Below are 26,578 nucleotides of genomic sequence, written 5' to 3'. Positions count from 1 at the left end.
CGGGAACTGCCCATGTCTCACCCAAGTCTCAGCAGGATACCATGACTTGTTTAACTTTGTACAATTCCCGGAGCCTAAGTTCCATTCTACGCTGACAGTTACATAACTATTTCTCCCCTACGCCTTCCCGGCGCCCTAGACGGGAAAGCTTAACCTGCCCGGACAACTGTTGTATGCGGCGAAATGCTGCACGAGCCTTGTCGGCTTCCGTCTTCCGCTGTTTAATTTCGACTCTGGAGTTCACAAAATGGCCATTCCTGTAACGCAGTCCGTGTTTCCGGAGATTGTCAGCACAGTAAATATCCATCCAAGCCTTCTTCCTCGTCAACGAAACATGTCGTTTGCGGTACCCACACATCAACAGGACTTCTAAGCCTGCCACGGTTGCCTTTCCGTAATTATGTTTTATAATCCTCCTTTACACACGAGAGCTCGATTCGCTTCCTCCTGCAATACATTAGCATCCTCTTCAAACCCATTAGTGGTATCACAGAGCCTCCACGGCATCACTGCCTCTTCAAAATATTTTATTATTGAGTTACGGTGCTGCTACTACGAGCGAGCGGAGAGTCTATGAATATTTAAGCGAGGCATTGTGTGTTGATATACACTGTGCCAGGACAAAGGGAAGGAAAGGAAAGGGGGGAAAGCCTGTTCTCTCTTGTTTGTCAATCACTTATCAATGATTGAAAAGTGCCTTGTTTGGGGGTTGGAGGGAAGAGATTAAGAGTTAAAGAGTAGGTTTCGAAACTCTGAATGAGATTCTTCTTGCCTGTGCTTCAGTCCACAGAAGTGTGGAGCTGACTAGCTGTGGGGCAGGAGCAACCAAGCAGATACCAAGACTTCAGGAAGACGATGGGATGGTTCCTTGATCCTAGGCACTCTCCAGTTCACTGGGTTCTTGTTCACTTTGTAACACTGGAAACTGATTACCACTGCACAGTGTGTGCTATGACAGCATCGGCAGTATTACTGGTTATTGTCTAAGTGGCACTGCACCCTCGGGTGAGTTTGGTATATGGATAAGGTGATTTCATCCAAAAATAGAATTAACTGCATGATCCGATGCACTGCACAGTCGGGATATAATGAAATCAACAAAGGTGTATTACAGAAGCAACCCAGATGTCCATCAACATGTGAATGGTTAGGCAAATACAGTGTGTCCCTGTAATGGATTAGTTTCCATCAATAAAAGGAAGCAGAGGGACCAGTTAACACTTAAGCAGAGATAAAACATGAACATGTTATTCTGAGTAGAAGAAACCAGATGCATACAATGTGTGTCAAAAAAAAAAATCCTATTTACATGAAATGTCTGGGAACAGGCAAATCTATACAGAGAAAATTGATTAGTGGTTTGGTTGTTTAAAGCCATGGGATGAGGGTGGAGAACAGGAGACAAGGGATTGGAGGTTCTTTCACGTTATGAAAATGGAGAGATCCTAGAGTTAACTGTGTGGATGGTTGTGCATATCTGTGACTACACTGAAAGCCACTGAATGGTTTTACTTAAATAGAGTAAATTGTCTCATGCATGAATTACGTCGTAACAAAAATATTGTGTGTGTGTGTGTGTGTGTGTGTATGTTTATATGTTTGGGTTGGTGCATGTGTTTGTGGCGAGTGCATACATTTGCATGTGTAAGGGGGTGGGGATAATTGTGTATGTAGAGGCCACAAGGGCACATCAAGCATCCTTCTTGTCTTATTTAGGGTTTTAGGGTGAACAGACACCATGACCAAGGTGACTCTTTATAAGGACAACATTTCATTAGGGCTGGCTTACAGGTTCAGAGGTTCAGTCCATTATCATCAAGGTGGGGACACGGCAGCATCCAGGCAGGCATGGTGCAGGCAGAGCTGAGAGTTCTACATCCTCATCTGAAGGCTGCTAGCAAAATACTGACTTCAGGCAGCTAGGATGAGGGTCTTAAAGCCCACCCCCACAGTGACACACCCACTCCAACAAGGCCACACCCACTCCAACAAGGCCACACCCACTCCAACAAGGCCACACCCACTCCAACAAGGCCACACCTTCAAACAGTGCCACTCTCTGGGCCAAGCGTGTCTTTGATCTCAGGGAAGGTGTTCGACATTTTTTGACTGACTTTTGTTCCTTTCTTCTAAAATCTTGGTTCTCTAGCACTTCAGTTTGAGGAATTTAGTACCCAGGATATCCATTTTCTGTATACGTCCTTTAGTTACTTCTGATCGTTCTGACCCCTGTAGAGAATCATTTCTCTGTTACACCCGCCACACTTCAGTGATACTTTATACATAATGCTGCTACAAAATAGGAATCCATGCATAACAAGCATTGTACAACACGTACTGTCCAAAATGTGTGTGACGATTAACTATATGAACACATATACTAGAAATACACTAAGGTCATTAGGCTACCATCCAGCGATGCCCAGCTCTAACCAAGAAGCCATACGATCCTAAAAGCAAATACTGTTTTTCCTACAGGAAATACTCTATCCCTTTTGAGCCTCTCCCGTGAAGGCACCAGTTAAATAGTAACAAGTTTTCCAGAGCCCTGACTAGGTCTATCAAAGTATCAGTCTGCCCTGACACAAATAGTGTGCATTCCTTAAAAGTAAAGCAATTCACAACACCTCCATGCATTTAATGCCTTGAGTTCTGTCAGCTGTGGAAAAAAAAAATCTGAACTCTAGTAACGAAATGAAGACAAATATATTTGACTATTATCTTCTAAGGTGTCACTGCAAGGTGCCCGATACCACCGTGAGTCTGGTTCCTGGTATTGTTTGCTGCCTGGTCTGATGTGTTGATTGATTTCCTGGAGTCAGCTGGCTTTGAGATTTGCCGTGGCACATGCTGATGTCAATGTATTGTCCACATGAAGTACATTGGAACAGGGTTCTCCAGGCCTAGTGTTCACAACCATTGGACTAGGAATGATTCCAAAACCTCTGTTGCCCTTGTTGGCCAATTCGTAACAGATGTTGTGGCAATAAAAATTCCGATATGAAACGAATAAGAAATGTCTCATTCACTCTTAGCCCTTCTATTGTTCCTTTTCGGGATTCCCTGGATCTCATATGAATTCCATATGAGGTCTAAGAAAATGCCCAGCCTTCAAAAGAACTGATCACTGGTCAAGAACAAAGAAAAATGAATGTTCTATGTGAAACGAATTTGATGATTTTGCTCTGAGGCAGAATGCATTTAAACTCTACCATGTAAGCTGTAGGTGTCAGCTGGCTATAAAGCAAAGGTTTTATTTTTCCTGTAGCTCGTGCCTTATTCCATATCACCTAAGGTTCATGACATAGACCCTTTTCATTTGCAGAAAGAATGTCTTCCAATTTGTGACCACCAAGTAAGAGTAGTGTGCTTTCTGACCATTGTTAAAAGGCTCAGGGTGTTTTACTTTGTGTTTTGTTTTGTTTTGTTTTGTTTTGTTTTGTTTTAAACAAGGTCTCACTGGGTACCCTTGGCAGGCCTGGAACTTCTTATGTAGACCAGGCTGGCCTCCACCTCATAAAAATCCATCGACCTCTGCCTCCCAAGTGCTAGGACTAAAGTTCTGCTCAAAGGGGGGAAAAAGAAAAAGAAAAAATAGTCATGCCTACAATCTAAAACTCTTTGTAGATTCAAACATACTTTAATTTTAGTATTAGAAAAATATCTAAATGTTTCAATAGACATCTTTTTACGCTTCCTGTCACGTGTCTGATAGTGTAGTCACATGTATTCAGTTCAGGAACCCCGTGCTGGGAGGAACATAGAGGGGCTGAGGAGAAGCAAGACAAGAAGACTCCAGCTGTCATGCTATGGAATGGAGCAATGAGGCAGAATCTACAAGCCATGTCTACGAAAGCACGAAAGACTCCAAGTTCCTTTAAGCTCTATCTCTGGTCTCTCAGCTTCCTTGCACTTATTCCTTGGTCTACTCTAGCTGTTACAAAACAGAGCTGCCTCACTGTTCGCTGGTTTCAAAAAGAAAAGAAAAGAAAAGAAAAGAAGAGAAAAGAAAAGAAAAGCAAAGAGAAGAAATAGAAAAAGAAAAGCTTCATTTATCCCAGCAGATATCTGTCCAGATTACATTACTACATCCCTGAGGTTTCTCTGAACTAACTGAAGTCACATGACGATATCCTAACCCATGAGGTCAACCCAGAATGAGCTTATTCAATATCACTAGTTCTCAATTCCAGTTGTCTGCAAGTGACTGACCCTCCACAGACTATCCCTTCCATAGCCTACTATAGGTGCTTTAGGCTGTTTGGAAATACTACATATTTTTTCTCTTTATTTAGGGACTAAGCCCTTTTTTTCCCTTCAACTCTATGCCTTTTCTTTGGGAGTCTGAAAACATTTCCAGCAATAATTCTACAGTCTCCTTGTACATGCTAAGAACAATGTGGTGGCTCACACCAGCCGTCTTTGCACTTGGGAGACTCAGTGGGGGTGGGGGGAGGGCTCTGACTTTGAGGCTAGCCTGCGCTACAAAATTAGGCCCTGTGTCAAAAAGCAACAATAATAACAACAACAATATAACATAATATAATCCACAGGCAACATCTACATGCACGAAATCGTAAAAAACAAATCTTTAAAATTAAAACCAACAATCAGAACAATGATAATAAACGCAGCAAGGAACTCATTTCCACAAGCTAGGCATATTCTTCTTTGCTATGTATTTACTGTCCTTCTAAAATGATAAAGAATTTAATGATATTCCTTTTTGTACAATTCTAATTTGAAATAACCCATGTTAATTTAAAACATGTCTTTTCACATAAACAGTATCATTTGGTTTACACACACGCACACACACACACACACACACACACGTTGTTTTCAAGTAAACTTACTAAATAATGTGCAGGCAGAAGTAAAGCCAGGTGGGAAGGCAACACAGGCTTCATCATAAAAGTTTGATTTCCTTTAGTTTACCTAAGTGTGATTTTCTAGAACATGAATCCTTGGCACAGCGAGATTAGCATCAGAAGACAAATCTGACTCTTCACTCAGACCCGTGTTACTTTGACGTGGGCTTCTCAGTGGGGAACAGTGAATAAATTACACCACTAATGGATCATTTTAAATTAGCAACATTGTATCCAGCTACCCATGCTCCAAACCAGACACATCCCTCACAATGTGGCCACTCCAGGCAGTTCCCTGCCTTCCCTAAGGCTAGGTTTCGTTTTGAAGTTTCACGCCTAATGACAGTTCTGCTTTTGAAGACAGAATCAAGTGGTGATAGCGTACAAGGTCGAACACAGTACCTAGGAGGGTTGTTAACCGTTCAAAAGGTATCTGCTTTGGCACCACTAATAGAGTAGCAGCAGCAGGATCACTCTAGGGATAAGTTTTATGCTACAACAGTAGAACTCATTGTCTCAAATCTTCCCTTCCCTTGAACTGAAAGAGCTGGTTTTGTGTCTCCATCTGAAGGCAATTATTAGCAGCTCACATTTTTAACTAATCAGAATCAGGAGGCAGGAAAATGTAGCTCGAATTCATGTTAGTGTCGCCACTTGCCTTAGAATGGAATAAAAAGTGAAACTGTTTCCAGAGACTCAGCTGGAATCCTGTCAACGGTGCTAAGGCTTCAACTTCATCAGTTATCAGTGCAATTCAAAGATCCTTTCAACACCTCCTCACAAGCACACCTCCTACCAAGAAATCTCTCTTGAGCATTGCGAAGCATCTCTGGGCTTCTGAGTTCATCAGCTCCTCAGACTGAACATGACAAACGGGGACAATAAAACCGACCCCTCTCCCAGTCACCCCTCTCTCCCAGTCACATATCAAGTAGTCCATCAGGATGAGGAAGCTCCTTCGTTCTCTTGAAGTGAGCAAAAAGGTTTCCTCACGGACTTCATTTCCAAGCCTCTTGACAAGGAGACATGGTAGGGGTCCCCGATGATTACAAGGCAAATCAAACTATTTTTCTTTATCTTAAGTCTATCGTGTTATGTTTTAAGTAGATTATTGCTACCCGGTACAGTTTCATGGGGGGGGGCGGACAGAGTGAATGGAAAGCCACACAAATGTTGATGATGCTGGCATTTCAAAGTAAATTAAAGTAACAGCTAAGCCTTGGAGCAATGCAGTACAGGGTTTTGGTAGTAAATAAAATACTGTGATAAAATTAAAACAATCAGACATTTTTCCATGGTAATTTTTAATATCTCCTTTTAAAACTCCATGTCTTGCCCACAGTAACAGGTCATGAAGTATGAGGACAGATGATAGATAGATAGACAGACAGATAGATAGATAGACAGGTAGATAGATAGACAATAGATAGATAAATAGATAAATAGATGATAGATAAATAAGTAGGTAGATGATAGATAAATAGATAATAGACAGATAATAGATGAACACATAAGATATAAAACCTGTCTGACTTAAAATAAAGCACTTTCTGATGCATAAGAACCCAGCAGGAATTCTGGATAAGAACGATCATTAAATTCCTTAAAGTTGCAGTAAATAAAATGTTTTTAAATCACTACATAGAGTAAAACCCATCTAAGAAACCGGAATGGACAGAAGGAATAATTAAAGTATTTGGGTTCTTTTTGTGGGTTATATAAATGTGGATCAGAACCCTCTCATAGTCGAAAAGATGGGAATTCTGTCTCCATATCCAAACATGCATTTGTTCTTGCAATGATTTGAGAGACTAGTAACAATTCTTGAGAAGTCCCCTCATTTCACCATTTTCTCAAACCTTGAGAAAGCATACTGATTCCCCCACCCCACCCCAATCCCCCCCACCCCACCCCAACCCCCCACCCCATGTGCCATTCTTACAAAGGAACAGAGCTTTTGAAAGGAAACCAATTTTTTTTTCTTTTTTGGCTCTCTTCGTGCTAGTGTGTTCTTCCAGCCACGGTATTCAGGGTGCAGGACTGCACAGGCAATTACATGCAAATTTGTTGGGAGCGAGGAGGTTCCTTTACTACATTCAAGCCCATAGAAGATCAATAGAAATGCAGAAGCTAATCCTGTATGAAAGCCCCACGGTCAGGTAATGGTTGCAGAGTTAAGGCCTGCAAAAGAATGTTAGGAATCAGAGAGGCGCGTGAGAGAAAAGCGTTATGCCTAAGTGCTTTTTTGAACCATATGGGAAAGACAAGAGACAAAACGAACCAAAAGCATTGGAACACAAGAAGGTAGACACGCAGTTCAACGCAAATTGTTAGCGGGTTCTCAAAAGATGTGAATGGGGATTGGACCAATTAAAAATGGCTGCCTGGAAAACCTTTTGTTGGCTATTCGAAGAATAGCATTGTGCAGACTCTTAAAGTTTAAGTCCTACAAGCTACGCCTGCATTTAGCTCCTGAGCAAAAGAACCCCTTCGTGCCTGTGTTCCCTTTCGGGTTTTGTGATTTCTTATTCTGGTGTTTTCTCCCAGGCAAGGCCATGTGCCCTGTTGGCATTTAATAAAAGTTGAACACTTCACAATGGAAAGCATGAGAAAACTATGCGAAGTTTAGAGCTATTGTGATTTCATGCAACGCCAGTCATGGCCAAGAACAGGGTGGGAATCTGGTTGTGTTTCAGTGGCTGGCCGTTATCCTACCTGATTGGTTATTAAGTAACACAACACACAGGCTATGAATTCATATATAACTTGCATCCACCTACCTTGGGAGAGAGTACAGGGTGGGATGCTAAAGTCTGAGGCGCCAATGGCTTCAGAAAGTATTATGCAGATGCTTGACCGGACACACAGTCAGTTGTCTAGGATCCTTTAATGGTCTCCAAAATGTCTATGCATCTATTAAATTGCATGCAAATTTGATGTACTTGCATTCTGTTGCCATCTACTAGAGACAGAAATATTTAATAAGATTCTAAACTATTTATTGGGACAGGAAAAAAAGGGGAGATAGCATGCCTAATGAATAAGAAAATTGACCAGCCAGCAACCTACCTCTGTATTATTTCAGGTCTACAAGGACTAATGTCAAAGAAAGAAAGAAAGGAAGAAAGGAAGAAAGAAAGAAAGAAAGAAAGGAAGAAAGAAAGAAAGAAAGAAAGAGAGAGAAAGAGAGAGAGAGAGAGAGAGAGAGAGAGAAAGGAAGGAAGGAAGGAGAAATGAGAAAGAATAAGTATGCAGGGATTTTACTAGAGAAAATGTATATGATTGAGAGGAAATGTGGGGAGAAAAATCAACAGAACAGAAGGAAGGTAACAAATTAAGCCATCATATAGCGTTAGAGAGCCTGGGTAAGCCTGGAAGAGGGTTCTTGAACTAAAGTCATTAATGACATAAAGTTCTTCTGCACCGAGTCTTGGAGAAAGTGGTGGGGAAAATGAACTGTATGCAAGCCTAGGGATCGCAGAGCCCAGCAAGTAGTGGGCTTGTGAATATCATTGGCTGTAGGTGGAGATTTGCAAAGCAAGGCTCACCCACCCTTGGCAATCTTCTAGGCCAGGCTCTGTTCTCTGAATTACTGGCTGCCTTTGCACAGGAAGAGATGGGACTCTCAGCACTTTTCAGCCAGTCATTTGCTTACTCTGCATTCTGTGGTCCTGATCTGTTGCAGCTTGAAACTCATTTACACCTGGAATCCCTTGATACACACTAGACCAGTGGTTCTCAACTTGTGGGTTAAATGACCCTTTCACAGGGGTCAACCATGACCATTGGAGAACACAGAGATTTACATTGATTCAGAGCAGTAGCAAAACTACCATTATGAAGTAGCAATGAAAATAACTTTATGGTTTCGGGGTCCTTGGGGTTGCCAAGTGGCCAATTTTCTTATTCATTACATATTCTATGTAATTTTTTTCTGTCCCAAGAAATGGCTAAGAATCTTATTAAATACTTCTTTCTCTAGTAGATGGTTGGGGGAACTGTATGAAAGGGTGTCAGCATTAGGAAGGTTGAGAACCACTGCTCTAGCTAGACACTGCCTTTGCAACTAGGATTGCTTTATTCAAAACTGAACACAAAGATTTTTCTGGTTTTTGTTTTTTTTTTTTTTTCTAACTGGTTTCTGAATCAGTCTTTCACATGCTGGTCAATTGTGGTAAGAAACTTCACAAGAGCCTGGGTCAAAGCTCAGTGTTTGTCTGCCTAGTGTGTACAAAGCCATAGGTTCTGTCCCCACAGAGGACAAGAGATAATATATGAGCTTATGGCCTATGATGAAAGATAAGATATTATGCTTGGCTCCAGACTGAGCTGTTTACAGTTAAATGGAGGGAACACAATCAGATCAGTGCTCAGGGAAACTTAGTGGTCACCTCTTAGAAGCATAATAAAGCTGCCCCAACATGACTTTGTAATCACCACGGCATTAAGAAAACTGCTCTCATAGAACGTTGATAATAATACGTCCCCCCAAATCTTGCTTAAAGATGGTATATATTTTTAAGCCTTTAAGACTGGCCCTTTAAAGTTGGTGTCAAAGATTAGTTTGAGTGCATATAATCAGAGAGTATTTACGTCTAGATTTCTAAAGAAAAGGATGGTTTCTATTTTCATCTCCGGTGCCTACATTTCTATCAAGTTTGCAGAGCCGTTCCAAGGGAAGAGCACGTTGGCAACATCCAACTTCCCTTGGTTTTGACTCGATGACTCTGCTGTAAAAATCAGCAGCCTCGTGCCTAATCCTTAAAGCACACACCAGGCAGTAGAGAGCATAAGACTACCCCTGTAGGTAGTTCATTTGCCCATTAAATATGCTTCAGTTCCGATTTATGTCAAGCTTCTATATGACACTGTACACAGAGGAGAGAGACCAGAAAAGTGTGCTAAGGTACAAGGAGACCGCCTTCCAGTCAAGCGATCCCAAGCAGACTCTAGCGCTGTCTACCCCACCCCCTCATCCCCTAGCCCCTACCCCCGCCTCCCTGGCCAGAAACCTCGAGTGTCTGTAAGTTTCGATGACCTCACTAAGTAAGACACAGAAGCCACCCTCCTCAGTGATGCCATGGGGATTAGAAGGAGCAGTGTGCAAAGTCTTGTCCCTCCCTGTATTTAGGTGTCATTTCTAAAGTACTAGTGGTGAATTCCATCACCTATGCCCTGAACCTCAGACCGCAGTCAGTCCTGCTGAACTCATGGAGCCACAGCCCCGCCCAGCCAGATTTGCTTGCGTGAGGATTCACAAGGCAAACAAATGGGCATGCATTCCACCTGAGGGGGAACCTCAAACTCCATTTGTGGTCCCACGAGCTTAACTTAGATGCTTGCGTCGTCATTTATAGGAAGACTTTATGGTGTGCAAACCTCACCACACCTGTTTGTCTTATTTTTCCCAGTGACCGGCCAAAGCCTACATGATGATAATGACAGTAACTACGGATCCATTCAATGATCACGTGTCAAGTTCTATATTACATGTTCTGGATGCATCATTTTCTCTCCAAAACCTTCGTGAGTAGACTCTGTCCTCATTTACTAGGTGGGAATATTTGTCATAGGTCAAACATCCTAGCTAGGGTTACTTTGTCATGGATTCTTCAGCATGAACGGCAAGGCTTCTCTTGGCCTTATAACCAACCAGGTCACAGTTTTCTCCTGTATTAGAAAAACAGGGGGCGGTGTCTGAGGTGGTAGGGGTGTCTGCTCTGAGCTGTATTGTTCCTTGTTGTTGTGTAACCTGAGGAAGGTAGAGACGCCAGTGAATGAATGCGCATGCGCGGAAGATTTAGGGACACAAAAGGAATGAGGTACATCTCATGCTCTGAGAGAGGGATTGAAGAGAAGGGGGAGAGAGAAGGGAAGGAAGAGGAAGGGAGGGGAAAAGAGAGGACTGAGGGAAAGGGTGAGGGAAGAGAGAGGGGATTGATAGGAAGGGGGAGCGGAGGGGGGAGATAAGAGGAGGGAAAGAGGAGGAGACAGGAGGGGAGGAGAGAGAAGGGGCGAGAAGAAGAAGAGAGGATTGAAGGGAAAGGGAGAGGTGTAGAGGAGAGAGGAAAAGAGGGGACTCTAGGGGAGGGGAGGTGTGGGAGTAAAAGAGGAGGGGAAGGGAAAGGGGATTAAAGGGAAGGGGAAGGAAAGAAAGACAAGAGGGGGTAGTTTATGTGACATGTAGGTCAACATTAAATCTAAATCAAATTGTCACTGGCTTACAAGTCGATGCGAGTGTTATTAGTAAGTCTTAGAAGTGTCCTGATTTACTAGTCCTCTCTGGACAGATGGAGACTTTCCATTGGTCAACATAGCCATCAAAACTACTTTGGAAGACCCACTGTCTGAATGGGAAAGGCTCTGCCGTCCCACTTTCCTTCTTCTGAAAATGTCACAATAAGGTGTGATTAAAGCACGTTAACTAAGCACCGTGGACAGGTGTGAGCTAACCTCTTCTTAGGTGGTAAGAATACATGGTGTCAGCATTTAGTTAGCTGCATGTTTTCGCCTTGGTGTGCACTACAATGGTACATTGTACAAGGCTTGGCATCTTAGAAGGGATTGAATAAAGCCCTCGCTGAAGAATACCTTTCAATGCTTTCAAACCTTCTTAAGCCCTATCCAGACAGAAGGAATACCGCCTGAAACCCTTGGTCCATCCGCCGGTAAACACAATGACGCAGAAATCACGGTGTGTAATTATCCTTCATTACAACCAGCGTGGTCCTTTTGCCCTAAGACACGTAAGCCAATAATGAATTTGTGCCAACATACCTTGGGTGAGTCGGCAATGCTCTCAATGCAAACCAGTCACCACCCCGAGATAAACTGACTCTTCAGCACATCTGATAAATCACCCCTCACCAACTGTTAAATTGTACCCCTATACTCCTAGGAGTTAACTGTCATACAAGTCACCATTAGAGGACTCTGACCATTTTCAGGTTTTGACACTGAAGTGAAATACAGCATAGACTTCATGACAGAACTTAAATCGAACTGAACGCTGTTGGCGCTCTGATAGAATTTCTCTTAGACAACATTTCAGTGTTAGGTTTTGTTGGGATATGGTTTGGTTCAAAGAAAGATGTATGAGTAGGTTAGTAGTCTAAGAAGTCCCAGGCTCTTGCTCCTGGATTTGGTACCGGCCTTGTCCTGTTGCTAGGCAGAGAGGGCCTGCTGCTCTGTGATGCATTAACCAATCACATTTCTGCAGTTCCAACAGTGATGATAAGAACCATGAAAATATAATCAAATAATCATACTAAAAACAGGAATATCTGCCTGCTTAGTCTCAGAAAACAGCAAAAGATACACCAAAGAGATGAACTTGGATTATAATCCGATGACCTACTTATTAAGTAAAATTATTATCCTATTGGAGCTCACAAAGGCTCAATAGGATACAGAGGGCATAGTTCACTTCCTCTTTTCTTCTAATACAAGGGCTTTCCTGGAGATGTCCATCTTCAAGTAAATGAACTGACTCACTGGCTGTGCTAGGGGACTTGCTAGGGGACAGGATGTGCCACTGATGGTCTAGAGTGCTTGGCCCAATGCATACTCTTGTTGCAGTACATAGAGGTCATCGGCGCTCCCCCCAGACTTCCCAGGGATTGAGTTTTTGGTCAACCTCATATTTGCCGGTCACTGAGCGGGAAGCTTCAGTGTCGGTTATATTTTGATTGCCTTGGGAACTCCTGGCACTGAGTATATTTGAACTTGTTCATAAACCACACAACTTCTCTTCTTCTTTATGTCTTGTCTGCCTCTGCCCAGCAGCTCACACTTATAAGCCCAACACTTTAGAGGATGGATCAGGAAGATGTCCGGAGACCAGCATGGACTACAGAACAAGATCAGTGTCAGAGGGAGGGAAAGAGAGAAGAGGGAGGGATAGGGGAGTGAGGAGAGGAGAAGGGAGGGAAGGGGAGAGAAGGGGAGAAGGGAAGAGAGGAGGAAAAAGGGGAGGGGGCAGCAGAGAGAAAAGGAGGGGAGAAGGAGAGACAGGAGAGGAAAGGGAGAAAGGTAGAGAAGAGGGGAGAAGAGGGTGATGGGGAAAGTAGACGAGGGGAAGCAAGGGGAGAAGAGAGGAGAGGAGAGGAAGTCTACCATGAGGGGAATAGAACTCCCTACAGGCTTAGCCCACAGTCCCAAGGACAGAGATCCAAGGACTGTGAGCTACAACACAGAAATATCTTTTCTTCTCCAAGAGCATTTCTGTTAGTTTTTTTTCATAATGGTACAAAGACTGACGACCATCAGTGTTATGCACGGGAATGCTTTGAGGTCCCGGTGTTATGTCAGACTTTTGTCAGGGAACCCATCGTTGTCTTGCTTGATACCTGCTCATGTTGTTCATGAATTAATATTGTTTAATATTCAATAATAAAATTATTGTTCAACAATAAAAATTATTGGCTTGAGGTTATTGAGACCATCCAGGTACAAAATTCAGATATGAACTCCTGGGGTTAGCATCCTGTCTTTTTCCCAGAAGCACTGGGCTTGGAGTCAGAATCGTGTTGCTATTGATAGCAGGAAGACGTACGCATTCAGTCCAGGACAGGGCCAGGTTAAATTCTAGGTACCTACACACTAATAGCACAGCCATTGTGGTCTCTGGTGTATACAGTCAGTTTCCAGTTCATTTTCCTGACTCTCCCCTCTTCTGTGGGAATGTCAAAACCACGGACAACTGCATGTTGTCTGTGTGCAGCAAACACCTCCATGGTCAAACGCTGCTTGTGGAATTGACATCTCCAGATCCCGCCCACAGTCAGTTCTTAGCTTCTGAATAACTTGTGAGGTTTAGCAAGAAAACTACAGGATGCCCCATTACATTTGAATGTCAGATAAACATGTGGGTCATTTTGGGGGTTTTTTTTTAGCCATAAATATGCCTGGTCTTAATCATACTAAGATATTATTTGTTGCTTATTTGAAATTCAAATTTGACTGTGTTTCCTGCCTTTTTTCCCCCTGGTAACCCTGTGCTGAAGAAAGCCTTGGGTTTTGCCAGATCACAGGTACATCTCAGGGGCCTTTGAAGCTCTTTTTTTTGTTTGTTTGTTTGTTTGGTTGGTTTTTTTTTTTTTTTTTTTTTTTTTTTTTTTGTCAGTTGACTCCTGAAGGATGGTCAGTCATTGTATCGAGTTAGTAGATTTGGACAACCCATTCTCCTGTGTCTACCACCTACCTCTGTGGACCTGCTTCACTCAGGGTATTCTGTTCTGTATATCACTGGATCTGGCAAGGACCTGGGGGAACCCCTATTACCCCGTTTTCTGCAGTGAAGAAAACTCAGGTTCATCGGTTCAGGAAAGGAAAAACACTAAGGCCAAGTTTAATAGTGGGGAGGAAACCAAACTCCCGCCTCGTAGAGCATCCCTGCAAACCGCAGAGTTGACTGTGAAGGTCAAACGGGCCCAGCAATAACAAGGTGGACACAGAACCCACAGGAAGGAGACTACACGAAGCATTTGAACAAAAGTACATGGAGCATCAAGCATGCTTCCCATTACAGAGTCCCTTCCCCCCGACCTGGGCAGCTTTGGATGGGACACTCAGCATTCAAGGGCTAGAACCTCGTAGGAATTGGATAGCAGATTTATACATCCTTTCCTCCCCAAGAACTGTAGGCATAACAATGAGAAATTCCTATGAATATTTAAAGGAAATAAGTTAATGATATGAAAAGAAAATTTCCGACGAGAAGTGTATTAAGCAAGAGGTTTTGACCTAGAACATAATACAGGCTCCATAGCAAATAAGACAAAACCAGAACTTAATTAGTAAAAGCCCTCTCTTCTTGTTCTTTCTTTCCCCTTTTCTTACAAAGAAAGGCTTTCAGCTTGCTTAAGACTCTCAACATGCTACTTTCTTTCCACAATCAGTGCGTGATTGCCACTCAAATTGCTCTACTGGTCCTTTTTGCCTCTAGCTCTGCATAAAAAGAAGATGCAGATGAATGGATTTTCTGCGGGTTAATTTATTAGGAGTGCAAAGCAATTATCAGCAAGGTAAATCACAGAACACGGAGTACACTGTTACACGCTGCTTGCAGTATAACGTAGGTCCCTTGGCCACAAATGCAATTAAAGGGCTATATTTTATTCCTTTTTCTTTTATCTCCTGGTCTATCCTTGGCAGAACACACACAGGTCTGACTGTATGTCAATATGTGATCGATGGAAAGAAGGGTCTAATAATGTCTTCACGCCATTTCTTAGTTTTGAGGCTCTGAGAGAGAAATGTTCATAAATCTACAGAACAGGGGATTTAACCGCAAGATTCTGGTCGCAGGGCATTGGGTTGTCAGTTTCTTATGTGGCTATAATCAGGTGAAGTTATATTACTGTCATGTGACCGGAGACAGCAGTGGGGTGAATTAGGCAATGCTTGCAAATGCCTGTCACATTAAGAGTATCTGAATCTTCTGGTTTTGATTTTAAAGGGCAGGTCCAAAGAAAGTGGTGTTTACTAGGCTTTCAGGACTCATAAAAGAAAACCTTGACAACCAAAGCAAGCTTTCTCCCTCCACAGACCAGTAAGAACCCAAGTAATATAAAAGGGCTAGAAAGGAGGGCCCCTAACAAAGGGCAAAGCAAAGAACCTCCACCCCGTCATTGTCTCGCTCAACTTGGTCAAAGAGTCTAAATTCTCTCTGCTTCTGCTTCCTCGTGTATAAAATGAGAATGAAGATTGCCTGGTCCGACTATTGATAACTTATATTTACTTGGAGAGTAAGCAGGAGTTAATGTGACAGCCCTCCATGTTCAACCAGCAAGTACAGAGCAATGGCAGTATTGAGGGCAGAGCCTCCGAGGCACACGTCAGGAAATTCACAGGAACCAATCAGATCAAGCAGGGTTAGAAGGAAAGATGGCTGCCCTAAGTGAGTCTGGGCTCCGAAGCTACCAGCATGGCTGGGACGGCTGATTCGGGAAGCTGTGAGACACTGAGGGAAGGTTGGGTTTTCTGGGTGTGCTAGCCAGTTTCCTGCCACTGTAACAAGCATCTTGGATCACAGACTTGGAAGAGAAGAGGCTCGAGTCCCCTCATACTTCTGGAAGTTGCAAGCCATAGTCAATTGGTCCACGGTGAGGCCACATACCATGGTGGGAGAGTAGAGCCTTGCAACACCACTGCTCTCATGACCAGTGCATGCAAAGGAGAGGATGAGGCTGGTCCCACCCACAGTGCAGTTTGGTGGTATAAGCCCAGTAACCTAAAGTTGTCCCACTGGGCCACTCCTTAAAGGTTCCATCACCTCCTAAGGGTTCCTGGATAGGAGCCCCAACTTAACACAGCGTCTTCTGAGGGATGTTCCAGACCAACTCAATGGCAGTTGGCTTAGAGAGTAGAAAAGAATAGAGTGAGAGAAAGGCTTTCATTCAAAGACTTCCCAAGAACAGCCAAGTAAGCTAGTAGTTGGACTATCATTTTGCTACACAGATAACTGGGAAGCAGGATTCCGGGGAAATGTTTAAGCCCCATAGCTGAGAATCTTATGTCAGAAAATGCTGTTAACCCCCAAAAAAGAAAGATTATTAATCTATTTAATCTAAAACTGTCTACCTAAAGTCATGATTGTTGTTAAGCAGTACTTGATGGGTAAATCTGACCTAAAATGAAGAGTCTAATGTTATGTGGATAAGCGAGGAGAATTAGCAAGCTCTGTCCACTGAGAGTCCTCCGTTTGCCCTTAGAATCTAGTGTCATTTTCCTCTGGGGGTAGAGAGGGCATCTCTCACAGGAAGGCCTCACCACATGCTTAGGGACAAAGTCAGAAGCCCTGCCTCAGGTCTTAAGGGTGAAGGAGATGAGAACCTGACGAAGACTTTGTCGCTTTTGTGACCTTCCTCAAAGCCTTCAACTTCTAATGTTTTTATGTGATTGATCTCGGGGACTGAGCACACAGCTACACAATCCATTTAACTCCCGCTAGGCGGGAAAACGAGGAGACTAACCAGAAGGTTGTCACTGTCCTGATTCAGATAAGAGGTGACAAGGAGGATAAAGAGAGTCGTCCCTGTTGCGAGCTCAGCGGTGAAAGTAACATCTGCCAGCTGAATGCCTAAAAAATGCAAGCCGGAGTCCTTCCCGTGGCCACAGCCTCTGTCCACGGGTGACTTCATGAATGGGCCATGGAGAGAGCTAACGTTCAACGCCTCCATGTTATCACTTCCATGTGTATATTTGCTTGTTTGTTTTTCTTAGAGCAGGGATGTCCATAGGAGATTGTCAGGCAGGTGGCAGGAGCCCAGAGCCCTGAGTGCTGGCCACTACTGTGACAGAGAAACACCTGAGGGGAATGGAGGAGCTGATCGCGCTCTCCCGTCTCACCCCAGCAACTCTCTGAATCATCATTAAAGACTCTGCTATTTGCCCCAGGAATTAGAGATGTTTAATGATAAACTGCTATAGATGAACATAGTGTTAAGATACTATTTTCCTCAGACTCGTGCTCGCGCATTGGGGGAAATGTTGACATCATTCAAGCTGCTGCTTCTTCATGGGATACCTCACATGCACCCCTACCTGCTGCTACTCCCGTCTTCCTAGCATCATCGTCTGCCTCCCTTCCACAGAGAAAGCCCATCATTGTCGTCCTAACTTACCTACGAAAGGTGCCCGTTTTAGGTTCACCTTCAACACTCAGCTTGAACTGGGTTTTCAGCATCGCCGTGGACCGTTACTTCAAAAGTAAGTAAACACAGCACCAAAGCTTAGAGTTGTAAAGCACCCTACTTACATCCTCAGCTGTCCCCTCTCATCCCAGCCTGTCTTCTCTGGAATAATGTGGTACTTTTGTGCTTTAAAGTGTGATGCTTCCGAACGTCGAGTCCTCCACCCCAGTAAAAGCTGCTAGAGGCTCCATTCTCCACTCCTTCAGGGAAGAACTTGAATGTCCCAGGCTTCGCTCCACTCTACTCTTCGTGAGTGAGATGCTTGTTATTCTTTAAAGGTTGAAACTGTATCACTGGAGGACACATTTCTGTGTGTTTACAATCCATTGTAGTCAGCAATATTGAACATCTCCCAGAACCATTTGTGAGTGTACGGTGAGACACAGTCCAATCATCTCACACACTCTGACATTGGTGTGATCGTGTAGCCGCTGAGTTCCTGCTCACCGACGTAAGCTGCCAAAACCATGCCCCATATGTCAAGTGACTTGTGTAAAATCACTGCCCCTCCCCCAGCCTGGCTCATTACAAGATTCCATTCTTTTCCAGCATCCAGTTCTGAGTCGTTTCGAATTACCACTACCACCCCCACTTCATTTTTAGGGTACCGGCGTGAGCCTTATGGTTAGATGAAGGTAAAATTGGGGAGATAGGTATGCATGAGTAGGCGGTCCAACTCAAGATCCGATTGGTCCATGTTGCCTGGTCTCCTGTTCTCCAAGGCCATCCATTCCTCGGGTCCTCACTGCAAGAGGACAGGCTGGTTCTCAAATGGGTGTGGCTTACTCCAGGGTACACCTCCAGCATCCTGGAGGGTGGTCTATCCTCTGGGCTTTGCTCTTCCTGGAATCCAAGAGGACTCCAGGTTTAGGACAATGGCTTGCTTATCTTAGAGCTTTCAGTCTTGAAGGGGGTTACGTGAACTAAGTAGACAGACGCTCCTTGGGTGATTAACAGGCTTATTCAGAATCGAGCAAGAACCTGAGGCTGGAAAGTGAAAGCAGAGATGCAAGGCTGTTGTCTTGTTTTGCTTTTAGCTTCCTTGCAAACCTGAGTGAGGCGTCAAAACTCTTTAGCAAAAATACCTTCAGAGCGTCTCTGAGACTATGGCTGCGAAGGCCATCTGCCCACGGCATCAGCAGATCCTGCTTGTTCCACAGCTGAGATACACAATGAAATACTATCTCCTCCTTCCACCCACCAAACTACATATGCAGCATTTCCACATCCCCATGGAATGTATACATTTGTCCCTGCACACGTGGTCCCCTCTACCTGAATGCCTTTCTTCCCCATTCTGTGCGCCATCCGCATCGTAAACCATTGAGACCTCGGCTCACTGAGCATTTCCTCCATAATATCACCTCAGCATCTGAGAACTCTGCACATTCCCTTCCTCAGTCCCTGTAGCACACTGTCGATGGAACCCACATCGCACTAGAAGGTAAAGCTGTTGTGTCCCTTCATATGAGGTGATCTTGAACTCCTTGGGGGGCACTGAGTGAAAACCAGCCTTGGAGGAATCTGGTCTCTGCCGAGCAGGTTCGCTTAGATATTTTAGCGTCTCACCAACAATCAAGGCTTTTGTTTCTCAGTTCAAAAAAAAAAAAATCTTCTTTATGGCTCCTAATTAAAATGAGCTTTACACCCTCATTTAGTATTTGACCTTGATTCAGTCCAGAACACAGTATGTCAGGGGTGGGGGGGGAGGGGATGCTTGAGGAATTACGTGGCCATTAAATTACATATTTGGGGGATGTCGGGGAGGTTAGAGCTAAGGATTCTTAAGGTAAGTTTTCTGACAAATTAGGATTATCCATTTAAAATGGCTTACCTATTGAAATGTTCCAGAATTTTCGGAAAAGAGTAGCACTGTCAAAAAAGGAAAAGCCAAGAACGTCAACATTGCTATCCAGCATAATTTGGCTCAGAAAACAGCATGATTGTATTTTGTGTGGCTAAGTCTGGAAGAAATGTCATCTATTATATACACGGCTAAGCTTATGTAATTAGCTGCAAATTTTCTATTGCAGCATATATGCTGCCCATCACTTAATGCTAGATGCATCAATTCGGAAAGGAGAGGGGGCAATTAGCCACATAATAGTTAATTCAATTTATAAAATTAAATGTATACTAAGAATATGCCTGGTAAATGTTCTATCATTTGCACATGCCCAGACAGGGAGCCTGGTTAATATTTTATAGTTTATCTGATAAAGTTAACAAAAGAATTTAGTCAGACTGGAGACATACACTGAATATTTCATCACCTTCTTAATTGCAAAACACAGACGAGGCTCCCCCCACCACTCCCTGCCTGCCTCCTTTGGGAGAAATAAATGTTAAAAGTTATTACAGATGGAATCAGTTTGGCAATTAGGTTGAAGTCCAACTGAACCCGAGTTGAAACTGATGGCTTCGAACATCACAAGGCCGAAATATTTGTGGCCAACTCCATCACTCCGGACTGTCGACAGAAGTGCTGTGTAACTCCGCTCGCAGAGGTTGGGTGAACACAGCCGAAACCCTGGCTCTGTGCCCTTTTCTCCCCAATAGTTAATTCACAGCCATCAAGAGCTGTCATTCGTAGGCACAAGGGACAATATGATATACCTAAGGCTTTTCATCCTGACTTCTGATTTAAAGGTCTTCAACCTGTGCTGTGGACCTTAACCTTGAAGCCAAGTGCAAATTAGCTTTAAATCAATGAAGCTGATTAAAGCCCCATTGTGGAGGAGCCCTTAATAGAAGCAGGGAGGGGGAAGAAAGCACTTGAACACAGGGAAAGATTGGCCTCTCTTGACTTGGAACATATGCAATGCTTTTCTGCTCTCCTCTGCCCTGACAAAACCATGAATGGCTTTAAAGCTATTTACTCGCTGAGAGAATGGGACCGAATTTTCCAATTCAGTGGAAGAGGCCAAGTGCAAGTCAGAGGTATTATTCACAAGCACTAGAATATAAAAGGTTAGTTTTCAAAGAAGTAAAGAAGGAGCCATCATAATCTCCCCGAGAGAAGACAAGAGAACCAAGTTTTTATCTCATGGAAAACCTTGTTTAATATGTTTTAAAGATGCTTTGAGTTTCTGCTTCGCATTGTGTTACAAGATTATTGTTTCTCAAAAGTGGAGGACTATTGCAACTACTGGCCATCTTTTAGAAGGATTTCTTTTTTCTTCTTCAAAAATAGATAAACGTGTAAAGATAACCCTAGAAAGTTCTTTGCTTTGAAAAGGGTCAAAATAGAGCCCAGCCGTGGGCAGAGCTGTCTGTTCATCACCAAGACTCCATGACCTGTGAGTCTTCCTCATTTCTCCATAGCTATCAGCATCTATACAAATTCAACCTTTACCAAAGAACACATCATCATCATCATCATCATCATCATCATCATCATCATCATTCCTTTTACAACATCAGAAATATTAAAACTTGGGTATCTTGGAGAAAGGGACATTTGTACTACCTAATTGATTGTTTAATGATGCATTCGGCCTGTCTCCTCTCTAGAGACATTACCTCAATAGGAAATGCCAGGCATGACCTCCAGCCTCCCATCCAAAGTATCCGTGAGTCCTTGTCCTTAGGTTTTAGGTATGATGAGTTCAGGATTATGGAAAAGAAAATCAAATTGCCCTTCTCCCATTTCAGTTTCTATAGAAGCTTAATGGACTGAGAAGGTAGCTGATCTATCGCAGTCACTTCTACAGGGCCAAATGACAAAAATCATGTCCTTTGTCCCCAAAGGCAGGAAACAATCAACTCAATATTAAAAAAAAAAGCATAAACTAGAAAAACATAAACGAAAACAGAGCCAGCCATTTTCTTCCTCGCTATATGATTACTTCATACGTCGATGGAACAAAATACTTGATGAAAAGCAATGTGAGGAAGGAGAGTCCTTTGGGCTCACAGTTCAAGGCTACCACCCTACCTAGTGGGAAGAAGTCACAGCAGCAGCAGAATGTGAGAAGGTGGCCGCATCCAACACATTGTCAGAAGGCTGTTGACACTGCTGGTGCTTGTCTCACTTTCTCCTCTTTATTTCGTCCAGTATCCCAGGGCATAGGATGCTGCCACCCATATGTAGGGTAGGCAGGTCTTCTCACCACCATTAACCTAATCAAAATTCCTCATAAACTTGCCACGGGACCATCTCCATAGTGTTATATAAATTCCATCAAGGTCACAAGATTAGCCTACCTGCCTGACTTTGCTTACTTACTTCTTCCCTTCCTTCCTTCTTTCCTCCTTTCTTTCCTTCTGTCCCTCCTATTTTTCTTCCTTCCTTCTTTCCTCCTTTCCTTCCTTCCCTCCCCGTCTGCCTTCCTTCCTTCCTTTCTGAAACAGGGTCTCATGCAGAGCACGTTGGTCTTGAACTCACTTTATAGCTGACAATGACCTTCAGCCTCCAGCTCAAAGGCTGAGCTTACAGGTGTGTTCCACCAAGTGCCATTTTATGTAGTTCTGGGTGGGGATCAAACCCAGAGCTCCATGAATGACAGACGAGAACTCTACCAACTAAGTTGCCTCTCGGTCCTCTCTCCCTACTCACAAAGGTAAAAGCATCTCCCTACGAGGATCTTTAGGTCCCCAGTTTAGTCACCAAAACCCTACGGCACAAGACAAATACAGAGCTCATGAGACTCTGAACCATCAGTGGAGAGGGAATGAGAACGTCCCAGATAGCAGAAAGCAAAGAAAAGAAGAGGCGAGACTAAAAGACAAAGTACCCCACGTGAGCAGCACAGACGGGCAGATGAACAGAGATCAAGAGGGATGTTTCCGCACTGACTCTAAATGGACACTCTCAGAGCTGCAGGAACCAAGCTCCAGTGGCCAGTCAAAAGGGAAGTGAAGAACTGGCCAAACTAGACAAGCCACAGGCCACAGAGGGGTGATCATCATCATTTCTTAAACCACAATGCTGTCATCAGTGAGATGCTGCGACAGCAAGCATATCACTCGCCTGATGCTGACGTCTGTGGAAGAGCGGCCTTACGAGTGCAGTCTGTTGTTTTGTATGGTGGTGGAGATAAAGCTGTTGCTGCTGTGACGTTGATGAGCTGTGATGACCTCGATTGTCTCTGTTCAGAACCTCCTTTACCTAGGACTGTTTGCTCAGCGAGGCCCAAGAATCTTTCAAGTCTCATTATCTCTAGCCTAAGTTTTATCATCACTTTAAGGGACCCTGAAAAGTGTCCTCAAGGGGCTGCAGAGATGACTCGGTTGAGCTGTTCGTGTGAAAATATAGGGACTTGAGTTTGGATTCCCACCTAAAAGACTGGATACAGAAGGACGTTTCTCTAATCTTAGTGCTGGGAATCTGGAGACAGGATGCTTAGGTTGCCTGTCTGGCCAGACTAGACAGTTGGTGAGCTGCGGGTTCGCTGATAGACCCTGCCTGAAGAAATAAAGTGGAGAGCAGTTGAGGAAGACACTGATGTCTGGCCTCCATGTGTGTGATAATACTCACAAGCACAAGGACACACACATACACACACACAGAGAGAGAGAGAGAGAGAGACAGACAGACAGACAGACAGACAGACAGACGGACAGAGGGACAGACAGAGAGAGAGAGAGAGAGAGAGAGAGAGAGAGAGAGAGAGAGAGACTGACTATTGATAAAATAAAAAGCCAACCGTGGTTCCTCAGATTGAATTTATCTGACCATGCGGAAATCACAGGTAATACTGTGGCGTTCTTCTCTCATTGTCTCATTGGCTACCACCACCCGTTTGGCTATGCCTTACCTATGACTAAGACTAACCTCACTGGTAACTCAAAGCAATGTGCCAAATGGTGTAATTCAAGATCTCCTTATCCCTGATTATCTCTGTTGCCCGGATATAAAAATACCTCCTGATCTGTCATTAAGGTCTATTACTCTGAAACTCTCAGCAACCGTATCTTATTTTATAAAGTGCAAATGCTTCCAGATTTTATCAAGAAGTTCAGCTCTCTTCACATCCTAAAATTAGCTGCGGCAGTGTTATCTGATAGTTTTTACCTCTCTGGAAAGGTACCTGGCCACGTGAAGTGATTAGTCATCTAGAAAAGATCCGGGTGGTACCACACAGAGGAAACCGCATGTTTAAAAACTCATCTCTTTCAAGGGTTTGTATCAAACCCGAGCCTCGCAGATGCAGTCCTAGAACATACAAAACTGCATGTCCAAAATGAACCCAAGGGCTGGAGAGACGGCAGGTGGGTAAAGTGCCCATCCGTAACACAGGCATGAGGACCCAAGTTCGGATCCCAGGTAAAACTGGGCATGATAGCTCGCATCTGTAATCTTAGTGCTCTTGTAGAGTGAGATAGGAGACAGAAGCAGGAGAATTCATGGGAGCTCGCAGGTCTGCTGAGTTGGCATGAGCATCAGTGAAGGAGAGACGCTGCCTCAGACAAGGTGAGGACTAACACGATAAGTTGTCCTCTGACTCCCACATGCATGTTGTGGCATGTTAGCATACTTACACACACACACATACATAGATCACATACACAAATACAAAGAAGGGAAAAAAGATGGATTCAAATTACATGTGTGTGTGTGCAAATATATATAATATATATAATTCTGGTGAAAACCAGTCTGTGGTGAGGCCCGTCAGCACTGCATGGCTGCCTCCCGCTCACATTCAAGTGTCAGGGCAGTAAACAGTTCCCACTGTAGCCACCACTTTAGACCTCAATTACAGCCGCAGACTAGTGGGACAACAGCCTGTGACAGAGTGACCAGGACACATGCTTCCCACCCCGTCCTCACTAGGTGACCCCTCAAGCACATACTGCTTCTCTACTGTCAATGTCCTCGCTCCTTGTCTGGGGCCCAGAGAGTGAGAACAGCCTTTAAGGAACCACCATACTTCCTTCCAAACGAAGATGCCAGCAAGCCTTTAGAACTGTTTCTTCATCCCTTCGTGAGTCATGGGCAGCTAAGGGAAACTGGGCGGAAACTTGACCCTGGAAGAGAAATAGCTTTTCACAGACCTCGATGAAGTTCAGTACCCCATCTGATGGCATTTCTTATTAGCTCTCAGAGTGTCAGACGGGTCACCTCTCACTCAAAGCCCTTCACCTCAGACAGACCACCCAAGGCCCAGGGGAGGTCTATTCCTCCTGCCTTTTTTTTTTTTTTTTTTTTTTTTTTTTTGGCATCTTCAACATCTCTGTGTGGCAGGCTGGGGAGATGGCTCAGTTAGAAAAATAGTTTCTACGCAAGCATGAGGACCTGAGTTTGGATCACCAGCGCCCATGCAGCACCCATAGGAAGCTGGGTGTAGTGGCAGCCCCATATTCCCGTAAATGATATGATAGAGTTTACTATTTGATTAAATGAGCAAAGGATATATTGCTCATATTTGATGGTACTTGCTATCAATTCTTCCTGAGTTTCACATTATGCACTCCAATCCCACTCATTTCCCCATCCTTCCTTGCAACCTCCCCAGCAAAATACAAAAATAAAATAGACAAAACAAAAGCCTAGTGAACCCCTCATTGTGGAAGCTGTAGTATGACACAGTGTCCCACGGTGTACCCTTCAGTCCACACATCTCTGCTTGGCGAATGTTCAGTGCAATGAGTCATTTGGTCTGGCTCGAGGTCTCTGGCTTTTGCTACCCTATCAATACTGGCTCCTCACCAGGACTCCTCTCAGCTATCCTGTTGTTGTCCTGCATCATGGAGATCCTGTAGCTTTTAATCTGCAGAACCAGTCCTATGGCACGCTCCAGCAGTTCACAGGTTAGATAGGTGTTGGGGCGAGCCAACTCAGAGCCCTGGATCTGGGCCTTGGGGGTAGCTCAGTTGGTCAACCTGTCTCATCTCCGGCACTGCCCTGCTAGCTCACCCTATGCTGCACTTAGCAAGGGGCAGGGTCAGCTCTCCTGGTCTTACACCCTTGAGGTGGCTCCCCTGCACCCATGTCTCCAGAGTCACTCTTCCCTGTGCTGCAGGTGGTAAAGGGTGAGGGACAAATGGCATCACCACTGTGCCGACATCACCTCACAGGTGGTGGGGCCAGCTCTCCCGTGCTCATGCCCTAAAGGCCGGCTCACCTGTGCCCCCACCACCAGGCTCTACCATGATGCACGAGGGGGAGGTACAGGGCCTACTCTCCTAAGTGTTGCAGCTGGTGAGAGGTAGGGACAGCTTTCCTGCTCTCGTGACCCCAGGGTCAATTTTCCTGACTGCTGCAGGTGGTGAGGAACAAGAGGAGGGGAGGGCATCACCTCTGTACCTATGCCACCTCACAGCAGATGAATGGCAGCACCAGCTCTCCCCCCGCCCCTGCTTACTCCCTCGAGGTCCAATTATCCATGCCCCTACCACCACCACCACCACCACCACCACCACCACCACCACCACCACCACCACCACCAGGGTCAGTTCCACTTCCAGATGGAGGAACAAGGCCCCCTCTCGCTCTCCCGAATTCTGCAGCAGGTGAGAAGTAGGGTCAGCTCTCCAGAGGGCCTCATCCAGTAAGGGGTGGGGCCAGTTTTGCACAGTCCTTGGACATCTACATGGTCCCAGGCAGCAGCCCAGACCAGGGACGTCTGCATAGTCTTTAGTGGTAATATGAACCATGAACATCAATACAGACCCCTGAACCCAGACATGGCCCTCGGTGGCAGCACGGACTGGGACTTCGCTATGGCCTCAGGGGTGAGGCCGACTGCTCCCAAGAGGCTGCTCCTCTCCACCCTTGCGTCTCCTCTCTTCCTCATGCTCAAGTTGTTCCACTTCTCTTTCTCCCATCTGTCTACCACAAACTCACACATCATAGTGGCTCCCGCTCCCTCCCAGTCATGCCGCTGGGTGTCATCTGCCCTCCTGAACCATGTGGCCTGACTGTGGGGGGGCCTCTGTGCATCTATGGCCCACCATGGCATGGAGGTAGGCAGGTCTCTGGATGTCTTCTTCTTCCAACTTTTGATTTTTTTTCGTTGGGGTTCCATCACCAACTAATAGAAACTGCTTGATTCCCTCTGGACAGCT

At 44.5% G+C, this 26,578-nt stretch overlaps 1 long non-coding RNA gene across 3 annotated transcripts in view; it reads left to right on the top strand.

The window, feature by feature from the left end:
- The first annotated feature begins 213 nt into the window (after positions 1-213).
- LOC102546543 (uncharacterized) overlaps positions 214-26,578 on the top strand; it is a 51,129-nt gene continuing 24,764 nt past the window's right edge. Inside the window, exons 1-5 of one of the 3 annotated variants that reach the window (XR_015641164.1) lie at positions 235-394; positions 784-1,005; positions 10,283-10,397; positions 17,337-17,582; positions 17,701-19,219. This is a non-coding gene — a long non-coding RNA (uncharacterized LOC102546543). Of the gene's footprint in view, positions 395-783; positions 1,006-2,729; positions 3,018-10,282; positions 10,398-17,336; positions 17,583-17,700; positions 19,220-26,578 lie in introns of those variants that run through there. The other 2 variants (XR_015641162.1, XR_015641163.1) reach the window with 2 other exon arrangements.

This window comes from Rattus norvegicus, chromosome 17 (assembly GCF_021556685.1).
Source record: "Rattus norvegicus strain SHRSP/BbbUtx chromosome 17, alternate assembly SHRSP_T2T, whole genome shotgun sequence".
Classification (NCBI taxonomy): Eukaryota; Metazoa; Chordata; class Mammalia; order Rodentia; family Muridae; genus Rattus; species Rattus norvegicus.
Note: the sequence above shows the minus strand (reverse complement) of the source record. Positions and strands in the feature narration are given on the sequence as shown.